The following is a 25,338-nucleotide window of genomic DNA, read 5'->3' as shown; positions in this document are numbered from 1 at the left end:
TAGTACCCAGAAATCCTGCATCCTGATAGGCTGAAGAGAAGGCTGAGTTCCCCAAATAGACCAGAGAACCACCACATAGAAATCACTTCTACTTTACTGTCTATTACTTCCTGGCGCATTGGATGTACAACGTGAATGCCTATGCATAATCATATTTAAAATAGGTGACATTAGCAATTACAGTGTCACATAGTTCTTTTCTCTTCACTCCACTCCAATCTCCACACTTCAGACACCTATTCTCAGGATGTTCTTGTCCTCATAACAATGTGGAAAATCGCTGACAACCTAGGATGTTGAAGAGTACAAGGGACATTAAAATTTATCCAATTTTACACCTCATTTCACAGTTTGTTGCTGGCATTGGAAAATAAGTCACTGATGGAATTCGGTGTCTAACTTTAGTCTTTGGCAAATTACGGAAAATACAGGTTTGTTTAATAAATGAGTTGGCACAAAGTTCACATACACTAGGGAAAACGAAGATTTTGTTGTAACCCTCTCTTGACTTACATGTCTGTTTTCACCCACAAGCTTAAGGGTCAGGCTTATTCCTCCAAAACTAATGTATGGGTCAAAGGGAAAAGTGACTCCAAGTGTTGTGGGTGTTTCAAGGAATTCGTCATTGAAAGAATGCAAATTGTGAGTGAAGAATAAATAATAAGATTCACACACACACACAAAAAGGGGACTTGCAAGGCAGGTTGGGTTCAGATCATAGAATCTGTATGATGATACACAGAGGAGAGCAGTTTGTCATGTGGGAAGTGGAGGTTTTGGATAGCTGTGGAGAAAGGATATGATGTGACCTACATTTGTGTTTCATCCTGTTGTCTTGCTCTGAGAGCTTTTAACATATAACCAATTTGAGATTTTTAACACAAAGTGCTATGGAATTTTATAAGCAGATGTCATTTCAAGTTGGGAAAAATAAGAAAGACCATGTAATACAAAGCTTATACCAGACTTCTCTTTTCTTTCTTCCTTTCTTCCTTTCTTTCTTTCTTTCTTTCTTTCTTTCTTCTTTCTTTCTTTCTTTCTTTCTTTCTTTCTTTCTTTCTTTCTTTCTTTCTTCTTTCTTTCTTTCTTTCTTTCTTTCTTTCTTTCTTTCTTTCTTTTCTTCTTTCTTTTGGCTTTAAGAAGAAGGAACAAAATTATGAAATGTGCAGTATTAATGGAGAATACATCCACTCTGACTAGAGCGTGAAATGTGTAAGAGAAGGGAAAGAGATGAAGAGTTGCAAGGAGAGTTAATGCCAGATTGCATGGTATTCTTTTAGATAAACAAAAACTTGGTATGTGTTCCTTGAGAAATTTCTACAGATAGCCATTTTAACATTGAAATTCTAATAGGCAATGTTGGGTGCATTTTAGCAATAGCAATCATTAAATTTTGAACCGACTTCTGCTCACTGTCTATAATAAACAAACAAGCACTAAGCTTGACCCACAAATCCCTCTTGATATTTCATAATATAGCATGACTTAGTTTTCTTTGTAAAAAATTAAAGTCAAATTATTCTTCCAAATCTTGATCTCCTATGTCTCCAATTCTTCTGGAAAAGAACACTCTGCTTGATCAGATTGATCTAAATATCAGGTCGATCCAAAGCCTTTTAAAACCCTTTGGCTTTATTTTAGTCACTGAAGGATTTCTTTCCTGGAGAAGAAAGCAAGACAGACTATTGATTACTGACTGTACTTTCTTAAGAGAATAGAGAGTTTATCTCTCCATCTCCGGTCCTAGAATATTTCTGTAATAAGCAGATAAAGGTTAATCCTTAATAAATATACTTACCTTAAAAATATAAGGTAGAGATATTAAAATAAGTTGGAAGACGGCAAGATCACCATGGTCAATGGTTGGCCCTTTCCACAATTGTCAATCTTTTTCAGGACTCTATGTTTCATATAATGTTATATTTTAAGAATGTTGAGATTTTGCAAAATCATTATTTGTACTGTGCATCTTTACCAATGTGAAAGTTGTTTCTAGAGAACTAAATCTATTCAATTCCTCCTCATATAATAAAATTATAGAATGAAGTTATACCATCAAAATATTTTTTTTTTCTTCAGTTGAGGCCAGAATCACATTCTGAGTTTTTTGAGAGCCAAGCAAACAAGCAAACACACACTCATGATTTGGTAGTTTTGTCGGTTTCATCTAATCAAACAGAGAAGAAGTGCATTTAAAAAGGCAAATTCTTTCCTAGCATTAAGCTAAAAATATCTTGTTCAGCTCAAGAATCCTTAAAAATAGGACACACTTGGGTAATTTTGTTTCATACAGTACCATGTTTTTTGTGAACTCTAATTTATTTTCCAATTATGAAAGAATGATTTTTCAAGGCATATTCCCATCTATTTATCTCTGTTTCCATTCTCCGGATACACTATTCACTGTGCCATTTGTAGATTTTCCTTGAGATGCATATTAGAATTTTAGAATAAATTCTACATAACTTTGTTTTCTGTTCTAATTGTCAATTGGAATGTCCAAATCACTGGATGTATTTAATTAAATTATTTTTATTTTGGCCTCTGTTCTGTGGGCCTTGTAAACTAAAATGAGATTTTATATTTTAAGAGTAAAGGGGTGAGACTTTATTGAATGAAGCAAAACAAATATTGCTAACTTTAGGATAATTCAAAGTGATACAAGACCAATAATTTACTGCTACAAACAAAATTGAAACTCATGTTTTGGGTTGTTTTGTTTGTTTAGCAAGTCTAGAATATTCCATTGCACTGTCAGTCCATAACATACACAAAAAGAGTACTGAACTATGTATCCTTAATTCATTCCATTATCAATTTTATTTAACAAAGGATTCTGTATTCATTATCTTTGTGTTGAATTTTAAGAGTGCCCTGCATTTATCATCTTTGTGTTGAACATATTTTTAGTTAACGCATTTTCAAATGACAACTAAATACAAAGATTTGAGAAGAAACAGAGACAAGCCAAAAGTGAAATACAGTAGTCATATAAACCTCAATTGTTGAATATCCCATTAAAGGTACATTATTTTGATTCACATCATATGTGTTTCATTTGAATAACTTCTGAAAGTGTTTTCAATATTGGTGTGATTTGGGCACCATGAGAGTTCTAATAAGCAAAATTTCAGTACCATGTAAGATACATTAAGCAAGAATTTTTTTTAAGCAAGAATTTTTGTTTACTCTTTTATTTTGAGCCTATACTGTGCCAAGAAGAATTTATTTAGCTATTTTTTAAAAGATTTTATTTATTTATTCATGAGAGACAGAGAGAGAGACAGAGAGAGAGAGAGAGAGAGAGAGAGAGAGAGAGAGGCAGAGACACAGGCAGAGGGAGAAGCAGGCTCCATGCAGGGAGCCTGATGCGGGACTTGATCCCAGGATCCCAGGGTCACGACTGGAGCTGAAGGCGGACACCCAACTGCTGAGCCACCCAGGCATCCCTATTTAGTTATTTTTAAGAAATATCTCTGACTGAGTTTTCACATTGGATTATACTGTAATATTATTTGGTAAACATTTTCTCATGATTGATGATAAATGGAACAGATCAGTAAGTGTGAACTTGTGAGGCAGGCTGCCTGGGTCTGTGGCATTCCACTGCCTACCAGCCAGGTGGCCTAGATGGTTTATTTTAGCTCCCTTCATGTTCCAAATTCAAAACTTAAGTAATTCTGTTATAGGAAATACATAGTTTTTAATATTTACTTTAGTAAAAATAAAAAGTTGAAAGTTAGTGATCTAAGTATCTAATTTTGAAAGATTTTTAAAAAATAAATTAACCTCCCCAAATAAAGAAATATATACGTATGAATAAAAAAATAATGACGCAGAGAATAAACATATAATAGGAATAGAAGGGGATCCCTGGGTGGCGCAGCGGTTTAGCGCCTGCCTTTGGCCCAGGGCGTGATCCTGGAGACCCGGGATCGAGTCCCACATCGGGCTCCCGGTGCCTGGAGCCTGCTTCTTCCTCTGCCTGTGTCTCTGCCTCTCTCTCTCTCTGTGACTATCATAAATAAATAAATTAAAAAAAAAAAAGAATAGAAAACATGATATACTCATGTTCTTTGAAAATACAAATAATAGGAATCCCTGGGTGGCGCAGCGGTTTGGCGCCTGCCTTTGGCCCAGGGCGCGATCCTGGAGACCCGGGATCGAATCCCACGTCGGGCTCCCGGTGCATGGAGCCTGCTTCTCCCTCTGCCTGTGTCTCTGCCTCTCTCTCTCTCTCTCTCTGTGACTATCATAACTAAATAATTAAAAAAAAAAAAAAAAAAGAAAGAAAATACAAATAATAGTGAAAAATTTCTGGAGAACTTACAGAAAAAGAAAGAAAAGAAAGAAAGTCAATAAAATATGGATTTAAAAAAGGAGTTTACATATAAAGAATGTAAATATTAAAAAATTATTGGATGATGTCATGAACAACTCTAGACTTGAAAATTTAAGATAAAGTCTCCAATTTATGGAAATCATATTATTTACTCACAACTACTTAAGATAGATTTGGAAATTCACAATGGGCCAATAACCATGAAAGTCATTGATCAGTAATTACAAAACTTCTCAGAAAGGAGTTACCAGGTCCATCTAGTTCCTTAAGTAAGTTCCATTACCAAGGAACAAATAATTCTGTGCAAAAGTTGGACAATAAAGAACTTAAATAATATTCTAAATATCAAAACCACTGATATTATTTTTAAAAGGTACAATTACAGACAAATAATCTTAACAGAAATAATACCAAATTGACTTCAGAATTGGCTAAAACAATCAATACTAAGTTCAACATTTTACTTCGATTATGAAGTTTAGAAAATAATTACTGTATATTTTAACCTTAATCATTGAAAATAGAAAATACACTTTTCTACCTAGAAACAGATAGAATCACTCAATAATGTAATGTTTATATTCATAATGCCAACTCTTAGCAAACTAAGGACAAAAAACAAATATTTTAATCTGATAATGGACATTTATGATGTTACATACAACAGGAATATTTAACGGTGAGTGTCTCAGCATTCTTATTAAGATATGGAAATAGAACGTATCGGTGTCTTTAACCTCTTGATTGAAAATTGTAACAGCATATAGTTATAGTGGCTATATAGTTTATATACTTGAATAATCAAGATATATAAATTGTATGTTAGAAGATGTTAAATGCAACAGACAAGATCAAACTAAATAACATCCACAAAAAGTAAGCAACAGAGTAGGGTAAGGGATCGGAAGTGTCATGGAGCAAAGTGGCAATTTTATGCAGGAAACAACTGAACGAATAGAGTAGTGTCATTTGAATAAATGTGTACGAAAACTGAGGGACAGAGGAATGGAGCGTTCTGAGGACTGTGTGTGCCAAGCAGAAATAAAAGAGGCCCTACATCAAATTAGGGTCAGGCCTCATCTTTGCGAAGAGCTAGGATGACAGTTCTACTTGGCTAGGGGAATGAATAGGGGACACTCCTCGCTGATAAGGATGGAGAAGTAGCAGGAATCAGACATGTACAGTCTTTCAGAGCATTAGGAATGTGGCATTAATCCAGAGTGAATTAGGGAACCATTGAGAGTTTTAAATGTGCTAACAACATAATCTAACATCCCAGTAAAAGGAACAAGCTGACTATTGTAACTGGAAAAAAAAAATGTCAGGAACATACTGTCATAAAGTAGGTCAAGGAATGTGACTTGCAAGAAGATAAAATGATATAGAGGTCATCATTTTGCAAATTAAAGCCAACAGAATTTCTTGATGCAGTATATGTGACTGTAAGGAAAGAGAGGAGTCCAGAGTAATTTCAAATTAATTAGCAAAATTAACAAGTTTAACAAACTTGTGGATTTTAAAATCAATATACGTTAGATGGGGATCCCTGGGTGGCGCAGCGGTTTGGCGCCTGCCTTTGGCCCAGGGCACGATCCTGGAGACCCGGGATCGAATCCCACGTCGGGCTCCCGGTGCATGGAGCCTGCTTCTCCCTCTGCCTGTGTCTCTGCCTCATTCTCTCTCTCTCTCTGTGACTATCACAAAAAAAAAAAAATATATATATATATATATATATACGTTAGATGATTGATTTCCATAAAATAAGCTTGAAATATAATTTTAAAACATAAAATTTAAAATGACAACCAAAAAATAATTAAATATAGATCTAAGGAAATATACAAGCAATTTTTTTCATAAAGAAAATAATATAAAACTGCTATAAGTCACTAATGGACATTTAGGTTAAACACATAAAAGACTCAGTATTTTAAAATGTAAAGTTTTCGAAATTAAAATTTATTTGTAATGAAGCAAGCATTGTATTTTGGGAAAGAACAAGAACTATTAATAAATTTTTTAATCAAATGGTTCTCAAAATGAATAAATGAGTTAAATTGGAATTCTATCACACACAATATACAAAATCAGCTCACAGTGGATTTGTAAACACAGGTAAGAAGAAAAGTTATAAACACAAGAGAATGCTGTTTGTCTTTAGAGTGAGAGAAGATTTATTAAACATGATCTCAAAAGTATAACAAAGAAGGTTAGTAAATTAAACTAGATAAAATTAAATATTACTACTCATTAAAAAACACTGTGATGAAAAGGAAACAGCAAGAACCAAACTGGGAGAAAAATATAAAGCAGAAAGGACTAGTATCCAACCTATGTAAATAGCACTTACAAAGAGTTAAGAAACAATTAATTGGCATGTGACAATCTGTCACCCCTTTGATCACCAGGATTGATTGCACTGATCTGGCTGGCTTGGTGGGTGTCCCTTCCTCCCTCACTGCTCCATGTACATTCCTCCTGGACCATTCTTTGGCCAAGGATATAGGAGTAGCTGTACTTCCTTGCTAGAACGTCCAAACAAGCTCTCGAGGTCCATTTGTAGGAGACTATAGGGTAGTCAAGCTTCTAAGACACCAGACAAATCCAAATGAGGTGCTGCATGTGACAGTCTACCTTTCTAAGAAAAAAAACAAGCAATTAATCCAATGGAAACAAAAGTGACTATGCACTTTACTGACAACAAAATATAACTAATTTTATTCTTTAGGAAAATATAAATAAAAACTAGAATGAAATACTGCCTCACACCCATAAGATATGTAAAATAGTAAAAATATAATATTATCAAGTGTGAAGAGTATAGATTTTATTCATTTCATATTCACTACTGGTGAGAATATAAATAAGCATTTTGGAAAACAATGAGGCATTTTTGCTCAAGTCCAGAGACACATATTTGATAACAAAGCAAGTCAGGACTTAAACATGTTCATTAGAACAGAGATCCTTAGCAATTGCAATACTGACATTTTGGGCTAGAAGATTTTTTGTTGGGGACATAGCTGTACCGAGCATTGCAGGATGTTTAGCAGCATCCCTGGCTTATCTATCCACTGGCTGCTGGTAATACTTTCCAGATGGGATACTATAGGATATCTTGAAATTGTCAAATGTTCCCTGTAGGATAAATTTGTCCCTAGTAGAGAACCAATCTTCTAGAGAAATTCCACAATATCTACCTATATTCCTAGGCAAAATTGTGCCTAAGAACATTACTTATAATACCAAAAAACTAGAAACAAGCCAAGTGTCTATTGTAGAAAGAATAAACAACTTATGATGTATTCACGGGTTGTAAAGCTATGCAGAAATGTAAATTAATAAAGTTTAATCACATTTATCAATGGTGAAATTTCAGGAAAATAATATTAACTGAAGATAGCAAGTCACAGAATAATATGCTTAGTATGATTCAACATTTATAAATTACAATGACATGCACAACTAGAAAATATGCTGGAAAATGAATAAATATGCAAAAATAACCCAAAACACTTGTGGATAAAAATGCTGTAATAAAAATGCTGAATTCTAGGCTGGTTTCTTCTGACATGTGAGGAAGAGTAAGAAATCTGAGAGACAAAAAAAAAAAAAGAAATCTGAGAGACATTCATGGGGGATTCAAGGTAATGGCAATGATACATTTGTCAGGCTAGGCAAGGAAGGATATTGGTGTTAATTCCATCATTATTTCTTATGCTGCTCATTCTTAACTGAGAGTGTTTGCTCCTTAAGTGGAGATTTAGAAATGGCTGGAATTAGTTTTGGTTATTGCAACTAGGGGAAAGGAGTTGCTATTGGCATCTAGTAGGAAGAGGTCAGGAATGCCTCTAACATGTACAATGCAAAATGTCCATAATGTTGAGTCTAAGAAACACCCCTTTAGATTTATAAATGTGTCATATTCTAATCATATTTCACAATAATACATATTCAAAAATATAATCTTAACTTGCTGGTTTACTTGAATGTTATTAAAGGAAAACATCTATTATACACTGATAAAAGAAATTGGAAAATATATGAATAAGTAGAAAAACATTCCATGCTCATAAATTGGAAGAATTAATATTGTTAAAATGTCCATACTACTTACAGAATTTCTAGTAGTATTCAGTTCAATCCCTATCAAAATTCTAATGACATTTTTCATCGAAATAGAACAAACAATACTAAATTTGTGTGGAAGCACAAAAAGAACCTGAATAGCCAAAGAATCTTGACAAAGATAAACACAGCTGGAGGCATCACACCCCCTGATTTAAAACTTTATTATAAAGGTATAGTAACCAAAACAATATATTATTTGGCATAAAAACAGACTGTAAGTATGTTTTCAATAGAACAACAGAAAATTCAGAAATAAACTCACATATGTAGGGTCATTGAATTTAGGACAAAGCAGGCAACAATATTCAATAAGGAAAGGACAATCTCTTCAATAAATGGTGCTGGGAAAACTGGATAGACACATAAAAAGAATGAAACAAGACCTCACACTGTACGCAAAAATTAACTCAAGATTGTTTCAAGACTTGAGGGGCACCTGGCGGGCTTAGTTGGAAAAGTGTGCAACTCTTGATCTCAGGGTTATGAGTTTGAGCTTATAAAGCAGGAAACTATAATGGTCTTAGGAAAAAACTTAGCAAGCTCCTTGACATCACTCTTGACAATGACTTTTTAAATCTGATTTCAAAAGCAACGTCAACAAAGATAAAACAAGTAGGCCTACATCAAACTTAAAAGCTTCTTCGCAGAGAAAAAAAATCATCAGTAAAATGGAAGGGCAACCTACTGAATGAAAGAAAAACTTTACAAGACATATACATGATACGCAGTTAATATCCAAAATATATAAAGAACTCACACAACTAAATAGACAAGAAACAGACAGTCCATATGAGAATAATAGGTAGAGGACCTTAATACACATTTTTCTAAGGAAGACATCAGATGGAAAGATGTTCCACATCACTAAACATCAGGGAAATGCAAATCAAAACCATAATGAGATATCACCTCACACCTGTTAGAATGGCTTTTATCAAAAGAACAAGAAATAACGATTGTTAGTGAAGGTGTGGAGAAAAGAAAACACTTGTGCACTATTGGCAGGAATGTAAATGGTTGCAAGCATTATGGAAACCAGTACGGAGGTTGCTCAAATTTTTTTTTTTAAATAGAACTATCATGTGATCCTGCAATTCCACTTCTGAGTATTTATTAAAAGAAATCCAAAATATTAATTAAAAAAAAACATATAGGGACGCCTGGGTCACTCAGCGGTTGAGCGTCTGCCTTTGGCTCAGGGTGTGATCCTGGAGTCCAAGGATCGAGACCCACGTCGGGCTCCCTGCATGGAACTTACTTCTCCTTCTGCCTGTGGTTTGCCTCTCTCTCTGTCTCTCATGAGTAAATAATAATAATTATATATATATATCCCCTCATGTTGACTGTAGTATTACTTACAGTTGACAAGATATGGAAGCAAACTAAGTGTCCATCCATGAATAAATGGATAAATAAATTGTGGTATAAATACAATCACATACTTTTCAGCCATTAAAAAAAAATAATAAAGTCTTGATACTTGTGACAACATAAAGAGAACTTAAAGGCAGTAAAGGGAAATAAGTCAGTCAGAGAAAGACAAACGATCTCACTTATATGTTGAATCTAAAAACCAAAACAACAAACAAACAAAAATTCATGGATACAGAGAACAGACAGGTTGTTTCCTGAGGTGGGGGTGGGATAGGAATGTGAAATGGGTGGAGCGGGTCAGAAGACACAAACTTCTAGTTATAAAATAAATGAGTCACGGGAATATAAAGAACAGCATGGTGACTATAGTTAATGATACTATATCGGATATTTGAAAGTTGCTGAGAGTACATCTTAGAAGCCCTCATCATAAGAACAAGAACAGAAATTTGTAACTAGGTATGTTAACTAGACTTATTGTGATTATTTTGTAATTCATATATACAAATATTGAAATATTGTATTGCACACCTAAAAGTAATATAATTGTATGTCAATGAAAATTCGAATAATGAAAAAAATCCCAAAGTGAAATTCCCTGGGTCATGGTGCTCTGCACTGGTTTAAAAATAGCTTACATTTATAAAGAAGTGCCCTTAGATTACTTGCACTTTTTTTTTTTTCTTAAAACTGCAGTGTCTAGAGGCTTCAAAGTCAGAAAACAGGGTTCTTTATGAACAATGGATTTTGCAGGTGTACTTGGATAAAGTTGATTCTACTTTGAATTTCTGTTTTTTAAATAAAAGACATTAAGTTCCAAAGCACAGCTATACTGAAATACACCTCTAAATAAGTTTATAAAAAAAACACACACACTTTATATATTAGAGATCTTAAGGACTCAGTTCTATCTTATTCACTCTATGAATTCTTCATAGAAAATTTCTTTGACTCCAGAATTCCAGGCATATTCTAGTAACTCACAATTTAAACCACTGATCTATCATGAGTTCATGGATTGAGGTCTATTCAACAAGCTAACTTCAATTTTTCACAAATACTAGAATTCATCAAAAGGAACCTCTCATTGAATCCTTATCCTTGAAATTGATATGAGTCTTCTTCAACAGAACTACCTGGAAATCTGAGAAACACATTAAAACTCTCCTCCACCCCCATATTAAAACCAGACTCATCCAACTTTAGCTACTAAATTTTCCTCCACACTGTTCCCTCTTTCCATCTTAGTTCAGGCTGCTAGCACTGAATGCCATAAACTGAGGGGCTTGCAAACAATAGAAGAACGTTTCTCACAGTTCTGAAACTGGGAAATCCAAGGATCAAAGGATTGGTAGGCTCACTATCTGGGGAGAACCAGGCCTGGTTCATAGCTGGCACCTTGCTGTGTACTCACTGGTGGACAGGGTAAAGGCCATCTGAGGTCTCTTCTGTATGGGCACAAATCTCATCCATGAGGCTTTACCTTCATGGCCTAATTACTTCTAAATATCACCACATTGGGAGCTAGGCCTTCAACATCTAAATACGAGCAGGTGACATAAACATTCACTTCATAGCTTCATCTTTTCTGAGCTTGTGTTTTCTTTTGAATATGTTCAGTCATCTCTTTCTTGCTATAAAAGGATGGCTTTTCTTTAAAAGTTTTAACTTATTAATGGATGACATGATGTCGCTTAACTACTTTAACACATTCCCATTGCTATGAGCATAAGACACAACATTCTCACCTTGACCATGGAGACCCTGCATGACCTGACACCTGACCTCCTGTGCACCTTACCTGGTTTCAGTTCAACCATCCCATGTGTTTAGCCACACTGGCCTTACTCAGCTGCTATCCAGTGTCCCAAGCTTCTTTATGATTCCTGGTCCATTTTCATGTTCTGGTAGCTTGCAGAACTACATCAGTTTCCTTTCTTTACACTTTAATCTGCTTTTCTGTTGAATTAACCCAAATACCTTTTTATAAACTGCTTTGATGCTTCTCTTTTCTTAAAATTTAAGACTCATGAAAGCCAACATCAAAATTGTTGTACTTAACCGTGATATTTTCCATACCTAAAACATGGCATATTGATGTACTGGACAACCAATAAAGATTTACTAAGTATATGAATGAATAAATGAATAAAATAAAATCCCAAACTCTGCATTGGAAAATACAATTAAAAACAACAACAACAGATTAAACTTAATCTGGGAAAAACTGAAAAATAAATTACATTTGCTTATAGAAAGTAAAGTTCCTTAGGGCACCTGGGTGGCTCAGTCTTGAGCATCTGCCTTTGGTTGGTATTTGATAGGGTCAAGTGGGTTGGGTTGTGATTCCAGGGTCCTGGGATCAAGTCCTACATCGGGATCCCCACAGGGAACCTGCTTCTCCCTCTGCCTGTGTCTCTGCCTCTCTCTCTTTCTCTGTGTCTCTAATGAGTAAATAAATACAATCTTAAAAAAAATAAATAAAAAGAAATAGAAAGTTTCCTCCATTATGTCAGGGCTTTCAGAAACCATGATTAGGTGCTATCCCAACTTTGGGAATGTTTTTTATTTATTTATTTATTTATTCATTTATTTATTTATTTAATTTAATTTAATTTTATTTTATTTTATTATTTTTTTGGGCGGTGGAATGTTTAAAGTGAGAGCACAAAGTTGCTTCTTGTGCCACCTAGTTGAGGCACTGAAATGCCTTGCTAGTTCTCTAATTAACCTTGACACTGATTTACCAGTGATAAAGTTCATTACAAGAAGTTGCTCTAGATCTTCAGCGAAGTCAGGCCACCAATGGGCAATGTACGTCATAAGAAAGAATGTGTAGCACATCCTTAGCATGGTCACAGGACATGTGACCTCTTTAAATATTTCTGTATGACCCCTCTTTGTCTACCTGCCTGAAGTGCCACAATTATGGTGTACAACTAAAACTGTTCTATTTCTTCCAGGGAGTTGAATTCCAGTAAATAAATACAAGGAGAAAGCCAATGAGGTAAACAAAGCAAATCAACAACAACAACAACAACAAAAAAACAGCATCAAACAGGTGGCATGAGAGCTTCTTCATTTAGGAAACATGAGGTGACTCATTTCGGCCTCCACATCTTCCGCTGCCCCGCTGCTGAGTCAGGCATCCTTTTATTTTTTTATTTTATTTTTTTCAATAGATTGCTCTTTCAGCCATTTCTTTTTATTTACAGTTTGTGTTCAATGCAAATCAATTCCATAACATGAGAAGTTACTATGAATCAAAGCATAAATACACAAACACAATATATAATCCAAAACTGATGTACAGCATTCAGGGATGAAACAAAACGTAATGTTCATTCACACACACAGTGCTTGAGGTCTGTTGGATATTGTTGTTCTGGTGTAGGTTCCTAAAGATGGGGAAAAAATGACTTTGGTTATCAAGACTACTATGGCCATATTAGATACCGGAACATCTAAGCATCAGTGTGTGACCATGTGAACAAAAGACCTTAGAGTGTCTATATTTAAAAAGCTTTCTGTGAGTTAGGCATTCTTGAGCGTGCAGCCAGCACCATCACGTTGCAGCGGGGCTGGTGCTCAGTGCTCGCATGCAGGGATGCCTGCCAGCAGCCCTGTGGGCTCCCTCTCAGAGCTATTAGAAAGCAATCGGGGAAATGATTCGCTTTCACTAGAGAGCCAAGTTGGGACTTCAGATGCTTGTCAAATACCAACTCCTCTGAAATAGAATTGCTCCCTGCACTGCCTTTCTAGGCCTCCTTCATGCTGCTGGTGCTGCTCATAAAGAGTGAGTCCTTCACCGGGCAGGCTTTTGAAAATGCCTTACGTAACTGTCATCAGATCAAACATTTACAATGGAGACATTTAAGAGGGGACTGAGAGACTCTATGTAATGTTTGGAGAAGGGTCCGTATTGAGGACTGAATATGTCATGTCCAGTTTGCACGACCAGTTCCTTTACCACTAAGAAAGACACAACTTGATCCCAATGCCTCTGACATGGCAGCGGGATGGGGTGACTAGGTGATGGGCTCTGAGGGGGGCACTTGATGGGATGAGCACTGGGTGTTATACTATATGTTGGCAAATTGAACTCCAATAAAAAAAATGCAAAAAAAAAAGATCAAGTAAAAATAGTTGAAAAGGTAAAAAAAAAAACAACAACAACAACAACAACAACAAAAACAATCAATCAATCTGACTGAGCACGTGCTTTAAGGGAACCATCACATACTCTGGCCATGATACAGCAACTCATTTATTCTTCAAAGTCTATGAAGTGGTGTCATTCTTTACAGCCAGCTCTGCATCATTTTGGAAAGGCTAAGCCACTTTCACAAGATTGGACGCCCTCAGAGTTTTAGTTGATACTGGGGGTCAAGCCTGAATGGTGTCTAACACCTTATCCTTGAGCGTGACCCTTGTACTCCTTTAGCTACTCTCATTCTTGGAAGTTCCCCTAATGCTGCTCCAGATTCTCCCAGGCACAGACAGCCCAGAGTCATTCCCCCTGGCCCCGCCTTCTCCACCCAGCACCTTTCCCACCAGAGCTAAACTGTCAATATCTTTAAGCCAGTTTCGTACTGGACATTCCCTGACTTTACCTAGTTAGTTTTCTAGATGGTTAACAACAGGCTCTGGTGCCTCACTTCTGGCCCAGCTGAGGACATCTTTTATACTTAAGGGATTCACTGACCTTCTAAACTTTCTTCAGAATTCAGAAAACTATAAATACAGCTTAGGAAAGCTCCATCATCAAGGGGTTCCAATCCCTTTACTTTTTATGATGGATCCTCCTTGTCATCTGTGTAATCACTGCTGACACTCGGTGATGAATCGTGCCGAGATCTCCACAACTCTTCTTCGGCTTTGGCTATAGAATCGGACTCTACTGCTTGTAATTTACATTTAACTTTGTTCCTTTTCTGAGCTTTTTAGGACTGTTAGCATCTACAATATGTTATGTTTACAAATAATAAGAAAACAGTGATTCAAGAAGTATAAGAATGATTTTCTTATTCCCCTCTTGATTTCGTTCCTTTGGAACACACAAATCACATGTCAGGATAGGTTAACTGAACCTCATGCTTATGCAGCATATTGGATTATGTACCAGAAAAGAGCTGCTCCAATTCATCGAGGCACGCGTCCCCTTTCACACAGCAATCATTCCTTCTCCACTCAGACCAAGACAACAGGAGAACAGGAGAGAAATTAAAGTGTGCTTTACCTTGTCAGTGTTGTTTTAGACAATACTGGAAATCCATTTTCTAATTTTCATATTATTATTATTATTTTTAACTGTGTCATATAGTTATATATATTATAGTTGTCATAGAGAATAACAACATTACTAAACACATATATTATTGCAACTGACATAAGCCCTTTATATATACACACATATTATCTGGTTGAAATCTTGAAGCAACCTCATGAGATATTTATTTTTATTGATGAAGCACAATACATAGTTAAATAATCTGCCAAAGGTCGGATGGGTAGTAAATTATTAGTGCTAGCTCAAATACACCAGGAATCTAAAGTTAAAGCCTCAACTCTTCACCCTAATGCTAATTACAAGAGTGATTTGAAATTATCTTGGTCAAGTGTCAAGTAGAAGTTTTGACAGTCTGAAGTCTTTTTATTTTATTTATTTATTTTTTTGAAGTCTTTTTAAAATCATGAAACCACCTATTTGTATTTTTTTTTTAAACTCCTTACTAGGATACTAGAATGTAAGAACCAAGAGGTCATGGATTTTGTCTTGTCCATTCTTATAACTCCAATACTTAAAACAGTGCCTGACGTAGAGCAGGTGTTCACTAGGTCCTTGTGGCCCGGATGGGTGAGAGGAAGGATAGGGGTGGGGGCACGTTCACATGCAGGCAGGTGCCCGTTAGCCTGGTCAGAGATCAGATTTCATCTCAGAGCCTCTGCTGAAGCAGATGATCCCTGACGTATTATCTTTAACCAGATAAGAGCAAGAACCTGCAAGGTTTATATTTCACTTTTGTGTATAAACTAAACCTAAATTGTTTGCAGAATTATAAGACATGCCCCACACCCCTCAAGCCCCACAACCACACATGTAGGCCATTCTGTAAGTGTTGATCTGTTTTTCTTTTGACATTGGATGGAATGGAAATACATGACAAATCTGATATGGATCCATCTGAAAAGAATTTTTCTAGGAATTCTCCTTTATCCTTGAAATTAAAGAAAACATTAAAAAAAAACTTCATTATTAAATTTTCCTGAAATACAGCTTACTTTTCAAAGCCAGGTTTTTAATTCAATTTTATCAAGGTTTCTTCAAGTATATATTTGATTACAGTTCTTCTTTCAGGATATCTATTCTTTCAAGGTTTTACATCCTAAGCATTGATTCTCTTTTCTAATTTATTAATATCTATTTTAATTTCCTCTAGAATCATTTTTTATATTGCTGCTTTGTTCATTCTCCTGTTTCTTTCTTCAAAATGTCTCTTATAAGAGGTTTTTAATTCTGAAAAGGATATAATTCCAAATAAGGTAAATAAATGGCATCTATGTAGCTAAAAAATGAAAACTTTAAAAAAAGGGAAACGAAATTAATAGCAAACTAAAATGAGAAAGGTAGTAAAAACTACATGAGAACAGTGATAAAATAAATCAATTATCATAATCTAAGTTGGGGAGAGAGGTCACATCAACTATTTTAAAAGAATAAATATAAAAGTGAAACTTGATTCCTTTTCCTAAAGATCACCAGTACTAACTTTCTGGAGTATTTTCTCTTTCTTTCTGCCCCTACATGCCCATGTATACAATTTTGAACCTGCCATACAGATAGATGTGGTTCCTGCATCATCATTTGGCATCATGACTTGAAGAATGATCCCATATTTTTTAAAATTATTTGAGAACTTAATTTCAGTGGTGGTCAGGATGCTAATGCACAGATGTATCTTTTTTTTTTTTTTTTTTTTTTTTTTTTTTTTGTGGCCAAGCTTCTGTTAAAATACTTATGTAACTTCTAAATTATGCTATTATAAATGATGATCCATGTCCTGGAAATAATTTTAACATGATTTTTCCCCCTCAGGATAGATTTTGGTTAAGTGAAATTTGCTAACTTGATAAGTATAAATATGGTTTAGACTTTTGATTCATGTAGCCAAATGCTGTCAGTGGAAGGCATGGCAATTCACCATTTCACGGTCTTTTCAAAGGCACGATCACACTGCTCCAATTTTTGTTTTGCTTTGTGTTTCTCTGTCTGTAATAGCCTCCAAATACTTAGGTCTCATTAGAAATAAGCCAACCCTACTCAGCCAGATTTCTCCCTGGAGCAGTGTGCTTTGTGTCGGTGGAAACCTCTTGAAGCAGCTGCCCCTGACTTTGGCTGATGAGCATAGGTGAAAGCATCCCCGAATGTTGCCCTCAACCTATGCCCACTTTCAGCTCTTGCTGAAATGTTTGTAAGGGATCCTGCCAGTGTCTTCTAAAATCATGTCACTTGCAATGAAAGCTCCAGATATGCTTTGCTGCTTTTGTCCTCGGTTCACAACCCCAAATCCTCCAGAGACTGAGCTGCAAGAGAGAAGAGTGTCCAAGTGGTGACTCGTGCGTGTCAGTTCACAAACTTGCCTTTGTCTTGAGACCTGTGGCTGTCACTTGAGTATGCTTTGGAATGACTGCAGAGCATGATGGAAGATGACTGCTGGGCACACCTCCAGAATTCCTCAGTCAGAAAGTGTTAGTGGGCTCAGGAATGTGTGTTTTTAATAGATTCCCATTGGCTGGTGACACTGCTGGTCAGAACCACACTTTGGGGACCATTACCATAAACGTGTTCATTCTCATATTATGCAGAACTTTGTAGTTGAAGAGTGTTCTCCACTGACTTCCTAGGATGACCAGCACTAATTAGATTAATCAGGTTAGGGGGACCTCATTCTAGTGCAGTTGAAAGCCTATTTTCCCTTTGCATGTTTGGATCTATTGGTAATTTTTTTTTTTTTTATGATAGTCACAGAGAGAGAGAGAGAGAGAGAGGCAGAGACACAGGCAGAGGGAGAAGCAGGCTCCATGCACCGAGAGCTCAATGTGGGATTCGATCCCGGGTCTCCAGGATCACGCCCTGGGCCAAAGGCAGGCGCCAAACCGCTGTGCCACCCAGGGATCTCTCTATTGGTAATTTCAACGTGGATCTGAAAGTGGGCAAATATGTTCAGGATCCCCTTTTCCCCCTTCTGCTTTAACTCTTGCATTGACTCTGCAATCTCTACGTTCTCATTAGCCATATTCCAAGAACAGTCTCTATCAAAGTTAACATCCAACCAAAAATACCTTTTTGTTGGCAAGATATTTGTTATTCATACAAGAAATATCTTACTATCCTCATTTACTACCAACCCAAAAAGACAAAACTACCAAAAGAAAGCAATGTTTTACAATAAGTCTTACCATAAATCCCCAGGTGTTTTCTATGGGAAGCTTTTCCTAATTTTTTGGTTTCAATGATATATTTGGTTTCTTCTGATATTGTGATTTTCATCATTCTCAAGTCCACTATCAAAGTGCTGGTGGGTGTAATCTCTTCATTATGGTTTAATACATGGATGGACCTTGAGTTATGATGCTAAGTAAAATAATCCAACAGGGAAAGACAGATACTATATGATCTCATTTATACCCGGAATCTAAAAATGCTGAACTCATAGAAACAAAGAATAGATTGGTGGTTGCCAGGGGCTGAGGGGTAGAGGAGATGGGTGATGATGGTCAAAGGGTGCAAACTTCCCTTTGACCCTGTTATAAAATGAATAAATCATAGGGATCTAATATGTAGCATGGTGACCATAATTAACATTGCTGCATTATATACTTGAAAGTTGCTGAGAGTAGATCTTAAATGTTCTCATCTCACACAAAAATAAGGTAACTGTGAGTTGGGCGCGTTGAGGTGAGGTGAGCCTAGATAAGACTAGGTGAAGCAAGTGAGATAAGGTGAGGCTAGGTGAGGCGAAGCAAAATGAGGTAAGGTGAAGTGAGGTGATGTGAGGTGAGGGTAGCTGAGTTGAGATGAGATAAAGAGAGGCGAGGTGATGGGGAGGGGTCACAGGATAATGTTGAGTTGGCTGCTGAAGACATGGGTGGAGGAAGTTTTAAAGAGAGAGTAGGAAAACAGAACAGAACAAAACAAGAAATAGCCAAACTCCTAGAAAAAGAGATCATACTTCTGGGTACCAGAGGTGAGGGGAGGGGGGATTGGATGAAAGGGTTAAAGGGTGTGAACTTCCAGGTATAAGATAAATAAATGAGATGTAATGTACAGCGTGGTGACCGTAGTTAATGGTGCACGCTACATTTGAAATTGCTAAGAGAGTAGATCCTAAGAGTTCTCATCACAAGGCAAGAAGTTTTATTTGTTTTTTTAATTTTTTTTGTATCTATATGAGATGAAGGATGTTATCTCCACTTACTGTGGTGACCATTTCACCACATACATGTCAAGTCGTTATGCTTTATACCTTAAACTTTTCTAGTGCTGAATGTCAATTATATCTCAATAAAACTGGAAGTAAAAGAGGGGTGAAGAAGGCAATAGAATTTATTATTGAAGCTGGGAAAAGCATAAAAACTGAAAAAAAGAAGGAGCATTATTTAGTTTGACGATTTGCAGGAGACTCGTAATGGAAGTAATTTAGGTAGATGAAGATGTGCAGAGCGTAGATGCTTACAATTAATCTCTGAGCAAGATGCCAGATGATCTGCGATGACAGAAAGGAGGAGCAGTTGGGCTGCCAGAGGAGGGCATGTCTTGGGCAGAGGACGGGTGGGGTTTCTTTGTTTTGTTTTGTTTGTTTTTAATAAAGAAAACTGGGCATGTCTGAAGAAGTCAGCTGAGAAAAGGAGTGCTACACAGTGCAGTCTAAAAGGGGATAATTAACGGGACAGGACTGCCACGGTGGCAGTAATCACCGGATGAAGGGAACACAAAAGTGTCACCCTGGGCCATAAGCCCTTCCTGCGTGAGTGACATAAAACAACCACGACCGAGGGATAGAAATGTTGAGTAAGAAAACATTATGGGATCTCATGTAGCGCAGCTGTTTTCTTTTCACAAGAAAAGCCTAGTGTCTGCCAATGTGTCAGGGATTCCAGGAAGGGTGGGACCTGGTAAAGAAGGAGGAAGCTTCCAGCTCCTGTAGGACGACAGCAAGACAGTGGCCACGTTAGGTGGTAGCAATAGACACCATTTAACAATAAAGTTAAATGAAAATAAAATAATAAAATAATAAAATAAAATAATAAAATAAAATAAAATAAAATAAAAAAGTTAAATGATTTTTAAAGTAATGATTTATGCTTTAATCAGACACTGTTATTGTATTGGTGGCCCTTTAAAATATATATATATATATTTTTACATATAAATGTTTTAATTTTATTTCCAGTATAGTTAACATACAGCATCATATTAGTTTCAGGTGTACAATATAGTGACTTGACACTTCCATGCATCGCCAGGTACTCATCACGAGTGCCCTCCTCCTCCTTGGTTTCTCTCTCTCTCTTTCTGCCTGTCTTTTTTTTTGTTTGTTTGTTTGTTTTTTTTTTTTTAGATTTTATTTCTTTATTTGAGAGAGAGAGAGAGAGCAGCACAAGTGGTGGGGGAGCAGGGGGAGGAGAGGCAGACTCCCTGCTGAGCAGGGACCCCCCCCAGTGTGAGGCTCCATCCCAGGACCCTGGGATCATGACCTGAGCAGAAGGCAGACACCTCTAAAATAGCTTTAAAATATGTTTTTAAAAACACTTTCTGAAAAGTTAAGACAATGTATTCCACGTACATTAAATCAAATGATTTTTTAAGTACTTTGTTTATATTGATTTTTCTGAACATTAAAGAACATAAAGAGAATAATTTGTCTTGGTACATAGTTACTTTCGTTTCTTAGCCAAATATGGATAGATGCTATAGACACAAATATGAACACAGCATTCCTGATATTTTCTAAATTCTATAACCTAGTATTTTAATTTCATAAAATTTTCTGCTGTTTTGTACAAAGCTGCGATAGACAGTTAATATACTTTAAATTATTGACTTGTTCAATTGAGTCTTTTTGTAAAATATAATATTTTGAATTGAGGGAATATATTTTCTGTAAATTTATAGCAAATTCAGCTTTTTGGATAATGCTTTCAATTGTAATGTTCTCTTTTAATTGCAATTTCTAAGTATTCCAGCCAAAATGTCATTTGGGTATTATCTTTTCTTTTTCTTCTTTTAAATTTTTTTTTTTGGCCTGCAATTGAATTACATTTTCAATAAATGTTCTTTTACAAGAAAACCTCATTAAAGATTTGTTTTCATCATCCTTTTGAATATTTATTCAAATTGAGATGCTGCCAGACTGGAGTTTTTCTCATTTGAACAATTGCAGTGCACCCTATCAATTTATCCAATTAAATATTGGAGCTCCATCAGCAAAATATTCCCACAATTCAAGATATTCAAGAGCATAATTCTATAACTTAGAATTAGAATTAGATGCTGTAAACTGTTGATGTTTTATAGTTTTTCCTTTGCTTCTATTAAAATAATTCTTAGCTTCTTATTGTTAATAGGTTGTACTTTTAAAATCACCGTATTCAAAAAGCTTTAAAAGCTAAATTTTCTGCCACTCTACTCATTGAACACTTCAAGAGTTGATGAACTTTTAAACAGATGTGTTGTGATATAATTCACATATCACACAATCCATCCATTTAAACCGTGCCATTGAATGTTCTTCAGTGTATTCAGAGTTGTGCAACTATCACCACAATCAATTTTATTTTATGGTTTTATTTTATAAGGATTTTGTTTATTTATTCATGAGAGACACACAGAGAGGCAGAGACACAGGCAGAGGGAGAAGCAGGCTCCCTGCAGGGAGCCCGATGTGGGACTCGATCCCAGGACCCCAGGGTCATGACCTTAGCTGAGGGCAGATGTTCAACCGATGAACCAGCTGGGTGCCCCATCACAATCAATTTTCAAACATGTGGCCTGCTCCCAATAGAAACCCCATATCTATTAGCAGCCAGTGCTCATCGCCTATAGCTCTTCCAGCTCCAGGCCACCACTAATCTGCTTCCTGTGTCTATAGACTGTCTACTCTGATAGGTCACAATATCCCACAACATGTGGTCTTTTGTGACTATCTTCTTTCACGCAGGATAATATTTTAAATGTTCATCCATATTGTAACATGTATTAATATTTTATTAATTTATTGTCTCATAATGTTCCATCCATTGTGGGATACACCAAATTTTGTTTAGCCTTTTGTCAGTTAATGGGCATTTATACTGATTCAATTTCGGGGGCTTTTATGAACAACAATACTATGAACATTAGTGCACAACTTTTTGTGTGGTCATATAACTAGGAGTGGAATTGCTGGGTCATCTGGTAAGTGCATGATTTAAAAAGCAACTTATGGTAAGTACGTAACTTTTGAGTAGCTTTCAGACTTTCCTAAAGGAATTTTACTCACTGCCGTCAGGAGTGTATGAGGATTCTAATCTCCCCACATCTTTGCTAACCGTTAGTATCATCCCACCTTTTGATTATGACCATCCTGTGGGCATAAAGTGATATCTCATTGTGCTTTTGATTTGCATTTCCCTGGTAGCTGTGATTTTTTTATGTGTTCCCTTGGCATCTTCTGTATGCCTTCTTTCAAAAATGTCTGTTCAAGTGTTTTGTCTATTTTAAACTTGTTTTTTTTCTGTCATTTTATTATTGAATTAGAATTTATGTATTTTAGATACAAGACTGATCTTGTACATGTACGAGACTGATAGGATTTGCAAACATTTTCTCCCATTCTATGGCTTATCTTTTCACCAACTTAACAGTTTTGAATTCTGAGGGATCTGGTATCTTGTTTCTCACTGCACTGGCATCATATCGAAGAAGACTTGCCTACTTCAAAGTCACAGCTATTTATTACTGTGTTTTCTTCTAAGAATTTTATGGTTTTAGATCTTACTTAGAGCTATGATCCATTTTAGGTTGAGTTTTGTGTGTGGCGTAAGGAAGGTTCCCAACTTTACTCTTCCGCATGTGGATAAGTACAGTCTTATATCAGGTTGTGAATGAAGAGATTCTGAGAAAAAATATTCATCTGTAGAGGGTCATTGTAGAATTTTACTGTAAACATCACCTTAACAGAATAAAGGATGTAGGATAGGGCCGAGAGAATAGCTGGGCTGTGATATAATCATTATGAAGACTTTAGCCAATTCCATGAGGAGCCCTGAAGCTGAAAGGGCCTCCAGAGTGTCCCCTATTGAGGTGTCTGGACTTTGGGGCCCTTGTATCAATTATTCATTAAATTTAGGCTGCCCCAGTGAGGGGCACAACCTTGGAAGAGGCAGCTACTTTGGCCAAGAGCAGTTTCTCTGGAGGCTCAGCTGTGAGCTGCCAGCTGTTGGCTATCAGCAACCAAGATTACTGCCAACTGTAAAAATAAGTGCCTCGGCCCGAAAGGGCGTGTGAGCCCACAACTACCATGGACTATGGCATTTTGATTTATTTCATTTCTATAATCACTTATCTTATTTGGAACTGGATCTACTAGAATTATGATGGGTCAGTTTTCCTGGGGAAATGGTCAGTGAACCGCAGCTCCTGCCATAGCCATTTTTAAAGCTGCAACTAGTTTTCGTCACATCTCTTCTCTTCTCCCTTCATTCTTAGCTTACCTGGAGAGGTGACCTAGATTCTCAATTTCAGAGACTTTTAGCTACTGATCATCATGTCCTTCCTAAGCTGTGGCTGATGCACTAGTCAATTTACCATTTATTTGGGTGGGTAAGGGCCAAGAAATACCCAGAATTAATATCTGAGTGCCAAACATATTCTTTCTTCCTATACCGTGCAAAGTTCAACTTTTTCCCAATAATGAGGGTCAATTATCCCTGCCAGGATTGTGACACCTTTCCCTATATGGTGGTCTCTGGCCAGAGGGAGCTTGAAATGGCTGGGTGACAAATGCAGGTTAATATTTAGTGGCATTTTGCTATGTTTCCTACTGGAAGAGTACCTGCCTCCTCACCCCACAGTCTGGACCCAAGACCTCCCTCTATACCCACAGATCCCAGAGTAATGGGGACAGAAATCACAAATATGTTATTGGGAGGTAAGTGAGATATTCCTACTTTCACTCTTTGTTTCCTGGATCCACACCTTCTGCCTCCTGGAGCCATAGCATGCATACTGGTATTTGATACAAAGTATGTGCTCTCTCCTGGAGAATGATGCCCAACCTTGCAAGATACCCTTTCTTAATTGAAATTCTATGGCCATTCCATCACTCTACACACCTGAAATCTTCCTGAGTGGTGCTATATGTCAAATATTTTCCTGTGTGAATATTGTGTGAGCTTCTACTAAGCCCTCTATCTGTATTATGGCAAGGCTGCTCAGCCTCTATGGTCCATAGTAGTATAAATCTAATGTTCAATTCCCTCAGACCCCCTGGTAGCTTCATGCATCCTGCCAGCCTCGACAGGCAACATCAAATCTTGCTCACTTTTCAAATATTCCTTGGAGGCAATAGCGTCTAATGATTTTTCTGTCACCACCACCAAAAATCATAGGAGTTAGCTATTCACTAGCTGTTAGTGTTAAACCTCACTTTATCAGCCAGTAACTTGGTTGCTAGTTGTTAGTCATGTATCATTGGCAGAGACTGCAAAGAAAGACTGGACATCACTGATTTCTTCATGACTTAGATAACCATTAAGAGTAAAACTCTGTTCAATACACTTGACTCACACATGCCACTAGACACCATGATGACAGAAGCTGGAAGTACAAAATGGAAGTCCAAAATCCAATCTATAAGTAGTAATAGCTCCTCAAATAACAATTAAAAAAATCTGAAATATATCCTAAACTACTTGGGAAGCTGGGGAAACAGGCATTCACCAGGATTGTCTCAAGAGATGAATAAGTTTGCAAAACAACAGGAAAAGTCCAAATGTGCCATTAATCTGTATGGAAATAAATAAGACTGGTATGCCATCCTGCAACCAGGTGTAGCTCCAACATATAGTATGGAAAATGCAGAAAAGGAAAGATGCAGGGCTGACAATGGCAATATGAGAACAGTGGAAGACTCCAGAGTCAAGAAAAGCAAAATTGTCAATCACCACGTTGCTGACTTGGCCCATTTTGAGGGTTCTCACAGAGCGGGAGTTTAAATCAATAGCTAACACCTGTGGACTGGGACAACTGGGATATCCACAAAGGCATGCAAGAGTTGTCCTCTGACATAGTTGCAGGGGCCTCAGTGCGGAACGAGACACAAGGATGAACTGATTTTTTCCTGAGAAATTAGTATGACTCGTATGTTGACCTTCTCATCTGATTTTCCTCCTATGCTCTTACCAAATACAGGCCCCTATCTCCCATAATCCGCCCAAAAGCACACACA

This window comes from Canis lupus, chromosome 18 (assembly GCF_011100685.1).
Source record: "Canis lupus familiaris isolate Mischka breed German Shepherd chromosome 18, alternate assembly UU_Cfam_GSD_1.0, whole genome shotgun sequence".
NCBI lineage: Eukaryota > Metazoa > Chordata > Mammalia > Carnivora > Canidae > Canis > Canis lupus.
Note: the sequence above shows the minus strand (reverse complement) of the source record.